The 13,405-nt window shown below is 38.6% G+C and overlaps 1 pseudogene; it reads left to right on the top strand.

The window, feature by feature from the left end:
* The first annotated feature begins 10,147 nt into the window (after window positions 1-10,147).
* Window positions 10,148-11,878, top strand: LOC112202455 (annotated as a pseudogene).
* Window positions 11,879-13,405: the final 1,527 nt, after the last annotated feature.

Below are 13,405 nucleotides of genomic sequence, written 5' to 3'. Positions count from 1 at the left end.
ATTGGCGGATAGATCTAAGGCCTTTCCGAAAGGATTGTTGGAAGATGTGCTTGTGCAGGTTAATCACTTGATCTTTCCCGCGGATTTTTATATCTTGGACATGGAGGAATCCACCATAAACCCAACGCCACTTTTGTTGGGTAGACCTTTCATGCGGACTGCTAGGACAAAAATTGACGTCTATGCTGGCTCTCTAACCATGGAATTTGATGGAGATGTGATAGGATTCAACATCTTTGAGGCTATGAGGTATCCAATTGAATTTGATTCATGTTTTTCTATTGACATACTTGATACTCTTGCACAGAAGGTTTTGGAAGCAATAAGAGAAGATACGTTGATCACAACCATTGAGCAAGGCGTTGGTTACACCCATGATGGCGTCATAATTCCCATGAAGAAACTTCAGGAAACGTTGGACCCTCAAATATTTGAGGACGTTTCTTCCGTTGAAACTCATCTACGTTATGAAGGTAAACCTCCTTCCCCTTTGTCAATTCAGTTATCTACTAATAAACCTCTTCCTTCAGTGATTCAGGCCCCTACACTTGAACTCAAACCATTACCGGATCATTTGAAGTATGTTTATTTGGGAGATGACAAAACATTGCCTGTCATAGTCTCATCCAAGTTGACGCCATCTCAAGAAGAAGAACTTGTTAAAGTGCTAAAGAAACACAAGACTGCAATTGGATGGACATTAGCTGACATCAAGGGAATAAGCCCCACCACTTGTGTGCATCGAATTCTTCTTGAGGAGGGTGCCAAACCAACTAGAGAGGCTCAACGTCGTCTTAACCCTCCAATGATGGAAGTTGTGAAAAAGGAAGTCATCAAATTGCTCGATTGTGGCGTCATATACCCTATTTCAGACAGTAAATGGGTCTCACCAGTCCAAGTTGTGCCAAAGAAATCCGGAATTACGGTCGTGAAGAATGAAGAGAATGAACTTGTGCCCCAAAGAACCGTGACTGGCCATAGAGTCTGCATCGATTATAGGAAGCTTAACGCCACCACCAGGAAAGACCACTTCCCTTTACCCTTCATCGATCAAATGCTTGAAAGGTTAGCTGGTCATTCTTTTTATTGTTTCCTTGATGGTTATTCTGGTTATAATCAAATATGCATAGCTCAAGAGGATCAAGAGAAAACAACTTTCACTTGTCCTTTTGGCACTTTTGCTTACCGTCGAATGCCATTTGGACTTTGCAATGCCCCAGGTACGTTTCAAAGATGCATGCTCAGTATTTTTTCTGATTATATTGAGAAAATAATTGAAGTTTTCATGGATGATTTTAGTGTTTTTGGTGATAGCTTCGAAAATTGCTTAGGAAACCTAGAATTAATCTTGAAACGTTGCATTGAAACTAACCTTGTTTTAAATTGGGAAAAATGTCACTTCATGGTTGCTCAAGGTATTGTTCTAGGGCATATTGTTTCTTCTAGGGGAATAGAAGTAGATAAAGCTAAAGTTGATCTTGTTCGCTACTTACCCTCCCCACTTCTGTGAGAGAGGTTCGTTCTTTTCTTGGACATGCAGGATTTTACAGACGCTTTATCAAGGACTTCTCCAAAATTGCAAGACCCCTCTGTCGACTTTTGCAAAAGGAGGTGACGTTTGAATGGAATGCGGACTGCCAAGTTGCGTTTGAACAATTAAAGGAGCTTTTGACCTCTGCTCCTATCATGCTTCCTCCGGATTGGTCCTTACCATTTGAGCTCATGTGTGATGCTTCTGATTATGCAGTAGGCGCAGTGCTTGGCCAAAGAAAAGAGAAAAAGCCTTATGCCATCTACTACGCCTCTCGGACTTTGAATGATGCTCAATTGAATTATTCGACTACAGAAAAAGAATTATTAGCTGTTGTTTTTGCTTTGGATAAATTTAGATCTTATTTACTTCAAACTAAAGTTGTTATTTATACTGATCATGCAGCTTTGAAGTATTTACTCTCAAAGAAGGAAGCGAAACCGAGGCTAATTCGATGGATTCTTCTTCTACAAGAATTTGATGTCGAAATTAAGGACAAAAAGGGGAGTGAAAATGTTGTTGCAGATCATTTGAGCCGCCTTGTACATGGTGAGGACGCCATACCTCTTATGGAAACTTTTCCGGATGAACAACTCTTCGGAATTGAGGTAAGTGAACCTTGGTATGCAGACATAGTCAATTTCTTAGTCACTAAAAAAATTCCAAACACGCTGTCAAGCTCTATGCATGCAAAACTTAAAAAGAATGCTAGGCAATATGTTTGGGATGATCCTTATCTTTGGAAATTTTGTGCGGATGGTATAATTCGACGTTGCGTGCCTGAAAGGGAGTTTACTCATATCTTGACATTTTGCCATTCTGAAAATTGTGGGGGTCATTTTGGTTCTAAGAAAACTGCTCTTAAGGTGTTGGAATCTGGTTTTTATTGGCCTAGTTTATTTAAGGATGCTTATGCTTTTTGTATGACATGTGATAGATGCCAAAGAACCGGAAACATAGGACCTAAAAATCAAATGCCTTTAACTAATGTTTTGGTTGTTGAAATTTTTGATGTTTGGGGTATCGATTTTATGGGACCTTTTCCTTCATCTCAAGGTTTTCTTTATATTCTTCTCGCTGTGGATTATGTCTCAAAATGGGTGGAAGCACAAGCCACCCGGACTAATGATTCCAAAGTTGTTGCAGATTTTCTTCGATCTAATATTTTCTCTAGGTTTGGAATGCCTCGAGCAATCATAAGTGATGGAGGATCGCACTTCTGCAATAGATCCATTGAAGCCTTGCTTAGAAAGTATAATGTGACACACAAGGTGTCAACGCCATATCATCCACAAACTAGTGGACAAGCAGAAGTGTCAAATCGTGAAATCAAGAAGATTTTGGAGAAAACAGTTAGCCCAAGTCGCAAGGATTGGAGTCAAAGGCTAGATGATGCCTTGTGGGCGTACCGGACAGCGTATAAGACGCCAATAGGAATGAGTCCCTTTAGGTTGGTGTATGGAAAAGCTTGCCATCTACCCGTGGAATTGGAACATCGAGCTTGGTGGGCTGTGAAGAGCTTTAATATGGATTTAGATGACGCTGGGATTCATAGAAAGCTTCAAGTGAATGAGTTGGAAGAACTACGTAATGATGCGTACGAGAGTTCCCGGATTTATAAAGAGAAAACTAAGGCCTTTCATGACAAGATGATTCGTGGGAAAACATTCATAGCAGGCCAAAAAGTTTTATTGTTTCACTCTCGTCTCAAACTCTTTCCCGGTAAGCTTCGCTCACGATGGGTTGGTCCTTTTGTTGTTACTTACGTTTTTCCCCACGGAGCTGTGCAAATTCGAAGTGAGCAAACAGGCCATGAGTTCAAGGTGAATGGCCATCGATTGAAGCCATACTACGCAGCCTTTAAGGAGAGCAACGTAGAGGAAGAAGACCTTCATGACACACCTCCTCTCATAGATTAAAAGCATTCACTACGTCTGGCTGAAGACTTTAAACCAAGCGCTTCTTGGGAGGCAACCCAAGGGATGTTTTCTTTGCTTTCTTTGTTTTCTATTTAGTTCCTTTTTATGTTTTTCGTTTGTGTGCAGGTCATAGAGTTGTAGAGAGGTGTGAAAAGTGTTCCTTCTGTAAAACAGAGTACTGACCGTACAGTCCGTCTACTTTAGACAACTACCGTTTTTAGCTCAGAAGGGACCAGAAGACGTGCCATATATGAATCGAAAGATATTTGAGTCTAGTTTCTGTAAGTTTTTACAGAACTGGATTCGGAGTTTATATGTGTTCCCAGTTCCAGTTTGAATGCAGCAAGGTCAGCCCAGGAAAACAGAAAACTGCGCAGTTGTGTCACAGAAAAAGAAAAACTGGGCATATTTCCGTGGATGAAATGAGGAGTTCTTTACATGGACTCAAAGCTCTATATGTATACTACCTTCAGACCAAAAATCTCGTCCATTGACCCAGTGATGCTCCCGGAATAAAGGTTTGAGTGGGTAAAGGTCACTTTGCCCGGATTTCTGTTCCAATTTCTGTTTTTTCTCTAACTTTATAGGGCTATAACTTTCAAACCGCTTGGAGTTAGGAAGTGTTCCACATATGCACAGAAAGCTCGCAATGTCCACTTTCACCCCCAAGTGGTATAATCGTCATCTGAAGCTGCATAAAAACATTATGGAACCTGGAACATGGGCTGCCGGCACAAACTTCTGGTTTCCAAAGATGCAACAAGACTTCGCACGGAGCTTACGTTAGGAAGTCAAGACCTTATGGTCTTGAGGTTGGGGTCTTTTGTTGTCATCTCCAAAGGTCGTGAGCATTGGGAGGTCTACAAGGGGGAGCTTTTCTATCAACCTTCTCACCTTTCTTCTTTTTGATTTCCCTTCTTTACACTTCTATTATGCATTGTTTGATTTAGTTTTCCATACATTGAGGGCAATGTATGATTCAAGTGTGGGGGAAGGGAATTTGAGTCTTACTTGAAAAAAAAAAAAAAAAAAAAAATTTCGTTAGTTATGTTCTTTCTTTTAGCATTTTTAGTTCTTGTTTTTGTTTTGTTTTTCGAGTCTTAGGTTGCTTTCAACTGTCTAGGATGAACTTAATCTCTGAAATTATGGATAAAAGAGGATCACAATATTGAGATGATGTTAAAATAATTCTTTGGTTAATTATGATATATACAAAGCATATGAATGTGTAGTAGATGTGGTTTTTGTTGACCTTGGTACAGAATTATGAGCATGTTGATGATGAGTGTGATTCATAATAACCCTTGTGAGAACTTGAGCCTATTTTCCATTCTTTGTGAGTGTTTATTGAAAAATTATACTCTTATTTTTTTGGCGATGCTTAGTGATCTCATTATCTTTCTCTTTGATTGACTGCTTGCCACAGATTAAGTTTGACGGACTCTAGAGATTACTAGAACTTGCTCTTGTACTAGTTGAAACTTTTATCAATACATGTCCCTGATTCTGGAAAGGATAAAGGCACCTAGGAAATTCCACCATAGCCAAAAATAGCCTGTGTCCATATTTGTGCCCGTCGTGGGACTCCTCTAGTTAACCCCTTTGAGCCTACATTTAAACCTTTTTCTTTCATCACCCTCAAAATCCTAACCTTTGAACCTTAGTATAGTTATATCCCTACCCTTGTTCTAAGGATTTAGTGGAGCTAATTCATGAGACAGATAAGTTTTTGAAGGCACTACAAAAGAGATGATGAGAAAGAATAACTGTGGGACAAAGACTTGTCCATGAGAAAGAAGAAGAAAAATATATGTATGCCGAAAAAAGAAAAAAAAAAAAGTGAACGGCAATGAAAAGGAAAAGAGTGCAAGTATTTATGGATTTTAGTCCCCCCATTGTGGATAAGGAGTTTGTTTTGAAGTGAAGGCCTAAGTTCGATGAATTCGGTCTTTGTCCTATTTCACAAGTGTTTGAAGGAATGTTAGAATGAAGCAAGGGTCCAACACAATGACATCCGGCTCTTAATAAAGACACACAAGAAGTTCAATGTTGCAAGATGCCTTGGTGACTAAAAGAAGATGTCTCAATACTTCAATGAAAGCTCCGCTAAGTTTTTAGAACACTTTGTGTTTTTCCTTACCCTTTCGTTTCTTTAAACCCCTAAACCTTGGCCCCATTACAACCTTGAAGTAAGACCTCTTTGATCCTTAAGATGGGCAACCTTTGATCTGTGGAGATTGGCTACAAGAGTTGAGCATATGGTTTGGTCCGTCCGGCAAGTAGTTGGTATCCTTCATGAGATCGTAAAAGAAAAAAATATACATATATTTCGACATAGCTTTTCTTTGTTTATATGTGTGAGCTTTTTGTTTGTCGAAAATATTATCATCTCTCACATATATTTGAGTGAAAAAGCTTTTAAGCATTAGCCTTGATCGGAGAGAAGAAAGAGTGGTGAATCCTGTGAGGTTTGAATCATACTTGTTGGATACATGCTAAGCTCCACCCATCACCATTGTCACATCCGTGTCTTACATGCTTATATGTGGAATATATGTTTTAATTAACTCTTGAATTACTTATGATTGATTCTTGGTTGCATGCTAATCTTGATGCTATGAAAGTAAGAGATTACTGAGACAACAATGTTGAAGGCATAGTTTGTTTTGTGTTTTGAGTCCTTGTTTTATTTTCTTTGTTTTGATTTTGCTAAGGGACTAGCAAAAGCTAAGTGTGGGGGAATTTGATAGGAGCATAAATGCGACGAATATAGTGTGAAATCCCTTACACTTTTCTTAGCTATTTCCTTTAAAAAGTCAGTTTTAACTTTGTTTTCTTTTTAGGTAGTTCGTGAAGTGATTCAAGAGAAATAAGAGCTGAAAGGGAGCAACGAAGCCATGAAACATGAAGTACTGATGCAGAGGACCAAGTTTGATCAACCATTTGGCCAGAAATTACAAGGAAAGTCCACGGAATTCATTGTGCAAAACAGTTGCTGCAAAGCAGAAAACTGCAGTTTCAGAATCAGCTTTCTGGGAACGGTTTTGAGGAGAAATTATTGCATCATTCCAGCTTCACATTTGAGGAAAGGACCAGCGATCCTTGAAGACATGATGTTATACTTCAACTACAGCCAAAGAACAGGTCAAAATCATCAACGAGGCAGTAGGAAATCAAAGTCGAAGTATGCTTCCCGATAAGGCAGAAACTGTCAGCTTTTCACGAAGCTTTTTGAGAGATCTTTTCCGGCGATTTTCTTGGAGTTTTTCCAGAAGGTTATCGATCATTCTAGATGATATGATGTCATAGAACACGTGGGAGTCAAGAACCATCCAGAAACTTGTCAAGACGAAGTCGTTCCTTGTCCAAGAAGGAAGCTTCAGAGTAAGAAATCGAAACCTAGTCGAAACAGGACTGTTTGGCAGAAATCTTTTGTGGACGAATTTTGGGGGCATTTTTGGAAGGTTATTGCTGCTGCAAACATGAAGGAGAGTCCTAGAATGATTCCTCAAGATTTTGGGAAGATTACTAAGGCTTGAAAATCATTTAATTATGCACCAAGTAGAGTGATCCTCAAGCAATTAGGAGAGGCTTTCAAAGCAGAATTGGGAAAGGAAACTAGGGCTGTGTATTCTATATATATAGAGCAGTATAACACGTTGAGACACACCATCCTACAGCGCCTCTTCTGCTCCTAACCCTAGCACACAAAGTCTCAAAAATTCCCAAGTCTTCAAGAAGGAAAAACCGTGCACATCACCATCCATCTCCATCAAGCTCCTGCCGTGCCCCATCTTGAAGGATTGCCTGCATCTAAGGCTGCCTAAAAGTGAATTCGTGGCTCTCATACTCTGCTCTTTACGGTTTTTATCCTCTTGTAATCGAATACTCATGCTTTTAATTGTTGAATTTAAGACCATGTGTGGCTAGTTATTTTTGTTAGGGGCGAGGTTTGAAGCCCCAATTATGTAGAACATATGTTTGATTAAACTTAGTTTCTTGATCTATGGTGTGGGTTGGTTGTTTATCTCTGATTGATTGAAAACTTTTGCATGTGTATGTTTTATGGTCGCGAACATAGGATTTATGCATGTAATTGGAGCTAGGTTTAGAAAATAATTCACCTAATCGTTTTGTTTTCTAATCCACAAGTATGCAAGGCTTTGAACAAAAGTTGATGTTTTAAACAACTAGAAGAGCATGCTAGGTAGGCGTTCCACACTAGACTGCAACTCTATAATCAATCGTTTCCATGAGATCTTAATGCTTCAAATATGTTGACACTATATGTGTTGTTGATAGGATAGCGTTCTATACCTTGATTGCATGTTTGATAGGCTTAGCTATTGTGCGTTCACGTAGACTAAGTAATTAGGGAAACATTAATAAGGGACATGATCTGCTCCGACTTGTTTCTTGGTTGATTTCTGTTCACACCTTAGTAATTGAAACTAGGTTAACTTAACATTGTTCGAAAGTAATTGGTGGTGGATTTCCGAGTCTCTAACGTCTTCTCCATATTGTTTTTCAACTTAAAATTCGAAATTGCTTTCTTTGTTTTCCTTTAATTTTCGTAAAACTTAAAAACCCCAAAACATTTATTTTTTCCTTTCTTCTTTTATTTCGTTGCTTCCTCTCTCCTTTTCCCTATTCTACGTTTGTTTTCCTTTCTTTTAGTTAGTTTCTTTGTTTTGTGTTCTTTGTTAGTTTAGCTTAGTTTATTTTTCTTTGTGATTAATTGGTTACCCTCAATCCTTGGCATCGAACGATCCTTGCTTACTCTATATTGCTAACGACTACATCTTGCAGGGTTAAGTTGAGCGCTTGTTTTTAGCGTATCATCACTTCTCTCTCTAAGTGACAAAGAAGGAGGGGGCAAAATTTGTCCCAAAAATAAATTAAAAAATACTTAATTGGGTAATAGGGAAATAATCTCTTAGAGTGTTTGGGTAAGTAGGCAATTTTTAAACTAAAATTGGGTAAATGATCATTTCCCCTTTATATTTATTATCCCTTTTTTTTTTTTTTTTTTTCCAGAAATAGAAGCTGAGAACACTCTTGAGAGCAATGAACCTTCAGAACTTTGACTAGTCAGAAGCCACCTTCTATTAAGTGCATGTAACACATGCATGGACATCAGAATGATATTTTCTGTCCAGTTTGAAAATTTACTGATGTTGATCGATAGCAGTCCCTTCTCCTTATAATCTCATATCATAAGTAATCTGTCTATTCAGTAATTCAGACAGCTTATGAATATCTTCCATATGACATTGTACAATATATTGACTGCAATTGTTTAAACTCTTAGCCAGAAAGCGCAAGGCAACTGTTCACGTGGAGGTTATGGAAGGTACTGCTTATAACATCTAGAAATAATCTGCACTTTAATTTGCCTTGTTACTAAATAGGGGTGATTTGGGGTCAATGGATTCCTCCAATCAAATTAATATGACGAGTGATAAGTATAGCGGAAGCAATAGGAGCTTAAATAACATTGCACAATATAAGCAATTCTTTATAGTTTATACTGACCAACAAATAAATGCAAATTCAGTGTGCTAAGGGTAGAATTAGTACCAAGTTCGGTTCTGTGGTAGATTCCTATAGTATGATCATACCTGCTATCAGTTAGACAAAACACGTACTGAAAAACTTATATCGGTCACAGTATTAGAATCAAGCTCGGTTATGTGATAATTAATTTGATAAGATGTATCAAACTAACCTAGAAGTAAATACAGTGAGTTGTGTCATGTTGATTATCATTTGGTTGGAATCTTACTCATCACAAGATATGTGGCATGGGGATAAAATAAAAGGAAAATTTTCACAAATGGTCACTCAACTATGACTCATTCGACACTTTGATCACTGAAGTTTCAAATATATCAATTTGATCACTCAACTATTACACTGTCAATCACTTAAGTCACTTTGTTAATTTTTTTCATTAAAAAAAATTATAAAAAATACTCTTTGGGTGACTTAAGTGATTAACAGTGGAATAGTTGAGTGACCAAAGTGATATATTTGAAACTTCAGTGACCAAAGTGTCGAATGAGTCATAGTTGAGTGACCATTTGTGCAATTCTCCCAAAATAAAATAACCCAGAAGCGTATGAACAGAAACAAACAGAACTGGGAAGATTCTAACTAAAGAGTAAAGACCTAATGCCAAGTTGCTAAAAAGCAGCCCTAATGCCAAGTTGCCAACAAGCAGTATTAGAAGAAATTATCAAGCTAATAAAATGGATTAAACAATGTGGTAAAAGAACATGATTCTCTGTATTTAAATGTGATGGCATATGCATTGTGCATTCACATTTCCCTACTAAGTTGGACTCGCTGAGAATTTTGAGCCCTGCAAGTTTTTCACTTCTAACCTTTCTAACCTTAGTTCAGGGTTGTCCATCCCATCGATATTTAAAACCATCTGATATGAATCTTGTTTTCCAATTTGCACCTCTTGGAAATTTCCAGCTTCCAAGAACAATTTTGTACTTGACAGAAATACGATCGATGCCAACATCTCCAGATCAGAATATCATTTTTACTGAGTTTGATCAACACAATCTTGAAATTACTGATCCCAGTTCGTTTCTATCCAATCCAAACCCTCCTCCTCGATGATTCATCCCGGTCTTTGGGTGTGACCTCAGAGGCCTCCAGAGCTACTTTCCAGCATATAAGTGAGATGCTTATGGAGGAAGAGCTGGAGAACAGACCCTGCATGCTTCAGGACTGTTTGGCCCTCCAAGCTGCTGAGAAATCCTTGGAAGATGTCCTGGTTCAGCAATATCCTCCTTCGACTAATCCCGTTCTTGCTTCTTCCATTCAGCAAAATGTTGAGAACTCTGATGATTTCATTAACCACAGCAGTAATAGCTCCACTGCTACTAGAAACTGGGATGATGGTTCAGGTTGGATTTCCTTTCAAAATGATCACAATGACTCAACAAAAGGATCAAGGAGCAAAAAAGATCGTCATTGGGAGGATGGCGATTGTCTAGAAGAAGGGAGGAGCAATAAGCAGTCATCATTTTACGCTGATGAATCCGAGCCACCAGATATGTTGGATAAGGTACTGCTCTTTCATTATCAAAACCCAAAGTCTGATTCATGTTCTTTTTTTCAGCTTAAAGGGGGAAGGGGACATGCAGGATCCAAAGGCAAAAGAACAGTTAAGAAAAAAAAGGATGACAACACTGAAGTAGTGGATTTTCAGTCACTGCTAACTCAGTGTGCAAAGGCTGTTGCAAGCTATGACAGAAGGACTGCAAATGAACAACTGAAACAGATAAGGCAGCACTCATCTCCCTACGCCCCTACGGTGATGGAACCCAAAGAGTAGCTCATTACTTAGCCAATGGCCTTGAAGAACGCTTGGCTGCTGCAGTTCCTTCGTTCAATCCTCTTTGCCTTAATAAGATGTCAGCTGCTGATATCTTAAAAGCTTACCAGACATATATCAAAGCATGCCCCTTCAAGTTGATGTCAAACATCTATGCTAACAAAACTATCTTCAAACTAACAGAGAAAGCAACAAGGCTTCACATAATTGATTTTGGTATTCTCTATGGCTACCAATGGCCTGGCCTTATCCAAAGTCTTGCGAAAAGACCCTCTGGACCTCCCATGCTTCGCATTACTGGTATTGAATTTCCACAATCAGGATTTCGACCTTCAGAGAGTCTTGAAGAGACACCGCCTAGCGAAATATTGCAAGAGATTCAATGGCCCATTTGAGTACAACTTCATAGCACAGGATTGGGAAACCATTCGATATCAAGATATCAAACTTGACAGAGATGAGTTGACTGTAGTGAACTGCTTGTGCAGATTAAGGAACTTACCTGAAGAAACAGAGATGAGGAGTCCAAGGGATAGAGTTTTGAAGCTGATCAGGAGAATCAACCCAGATATGTATATCCATGGCCTGGTTAATGGAACCTATAATGCACCCTTCTTCGAGATACGGTTCCGGGAGGCACTCTACCATTTCTCTTCCCTGTTTGATATGTTTGACGAGACTTTGCCCAGAGAAGATCAACAGAGGCTGCTCTACGAACAAGAGATATTAGGTAGAGATATTATCAATGTGATAGCATGTGAGGGTTCCAGGAGGCTTGAAAGGCCTGAAACATACAAGCAGTGGCAGATTAGAAACACCTGAGCTGGGTTCAAGCAGTTACCATCAAACCAGGAGATCCTGACGGAAGTTAAGAATATGGCTAGGTTAGATGACCATGAGGACTTTGTTGTCGACGAAGATGGCAAGTGGATCTTGCAGGGATGGAAAGGCCGAATCCTCTATGCTTTTTCTTGCTGGAAACCTGCTTCATAAATACAGAAGGCAGTGCTCCTATGCATTGTAGTCTTACTAGTCTAACAGGGGCTTTCAATTGTTGCTATCCAGTTACATTGTTCTAGTCATTAGCTGATGTAATTCATGTTTAGTTATTATAGATTTGTTTATGCCATTATCTGTTTCAGAACACTGACATACTAGTTTGTCAAACTAGAGAATTACTCCTGCAATAATTCAACAACCAACTCTAATCAACCAAATCAAATTAACGTTGCATCAAAATTCCATCTAGCCATATATAGGATGCATATGTTTATAAATCCTCCCGCCATTTGGGGATTATTTGGTGATCTGAACTCTGAAGCATGTGTTAATTGGTTCAAGGATTCCCTCGTGTTAATTGGTTCAAGGATTCCTTCAACTGATCCAGATATCCTTGGATTTGTAACAGAATGCTCAAATTAAAGCAAAGCAACCTACATGAACACTCCACCTCAAATCCAGCAAGTCACCTTCTTGCTCAAGTACACAAGTAAAAGCACGGTCAATAAAGCCATATGACCTAGATAACACATCTTAAATGCTAAACTCCATCTGATCTGTAAATCTCTCAAATGCTAAACTCCATCATGAATACCGAAGTTGTTTTGCTACCTAGCCCACATACCATACCATGATCCCCAGTACCACTGGAAGCTTTTGAATTTTGCAGGGTACAACTGCGGGCTTTTGAATTTTGCAGGGTTGCTTCCATACGAACATAATATGTAGCATTTACTAGGGAAAACAGATTATGGTGGTTCACCATAATCTTGCCTATGTCCACAGAGAGCAGAAAATCAACAAAAGATGGAGAATTGCACAAATGCAATACGATATAAAATCTATTAATACAATGATGCACAATAATACAGGATACCCAAACCAATGCAACATGCCAGAATGATCTATACCCCATAACCTCGGAGGGTTTTATCGATGAAAAAGCACATTGTCAGTGCTCTAAGCTGCAACATTACACATGATGCACTAACCAGATCATAGCTCACATTATGCCTCATCATTTGAATAACATCACAGTTCACAGGTACTAACTTTTTCATGAGTAATATAAAAAGTATTGCACCTTATGAGACATCGAAAAAGTTAAAATCATCAAAGATGGGTTGATAGGACTAAAGAGCAAGTGACCTATGAAGCTAAATTAATAACTTGGGACTTAATGTCAAATATGGTCTTAATGTCTTATACCACATTGCAAAGTATACCACATTGCAAAGTATTTTGTGTGTACCCTTTTACTTGCCAAAGAACTGGAAGTTAAGAGGTTTGAACTCATAAATACAGAATAAACAACCTTCAATTTCTAAACATCAAATGTACAACCCCTATATGTTAGACAGTTATGCAGAGAAATGAACCCAATTTTCCTTGAGCACTAAAGAGTAACTGTGGAAACAAATTGAGACATGCGTCAGTGACAAATAAATATAACCCTTCTACATCTGAGTTAATGTAGCATCAGTAGCTGGAAATATAATAGGGACACAAACTCCAGCAACTTTTTAAAAGTTATAAAGAAAAAAATTCCACAGTATGAATTACTGTCACAGCTGGAAACCTATGTTCCAGTTAAAAAAAACA

The sequence above is a fragment of the Rosa chinensis genome, chromosome 5, assembly GCF_002994745.2.
Source record: "Rosa chinensis cultivar Old Blush chromosome 5, RchiOBHm-V2, whole genome shotgun sequence".
Classification (NCBI taxonomy): Eukaryota; Viridiplantae; Streptophyta; class Magnoliopsida; order Rosales; family Rosaceae; genus Rosa; species Rosa chinensis.
Note: the sequence above shows the minus strand (reverse complement) of the source record. Positions and strands in the feature narration are given on the sequence as shown.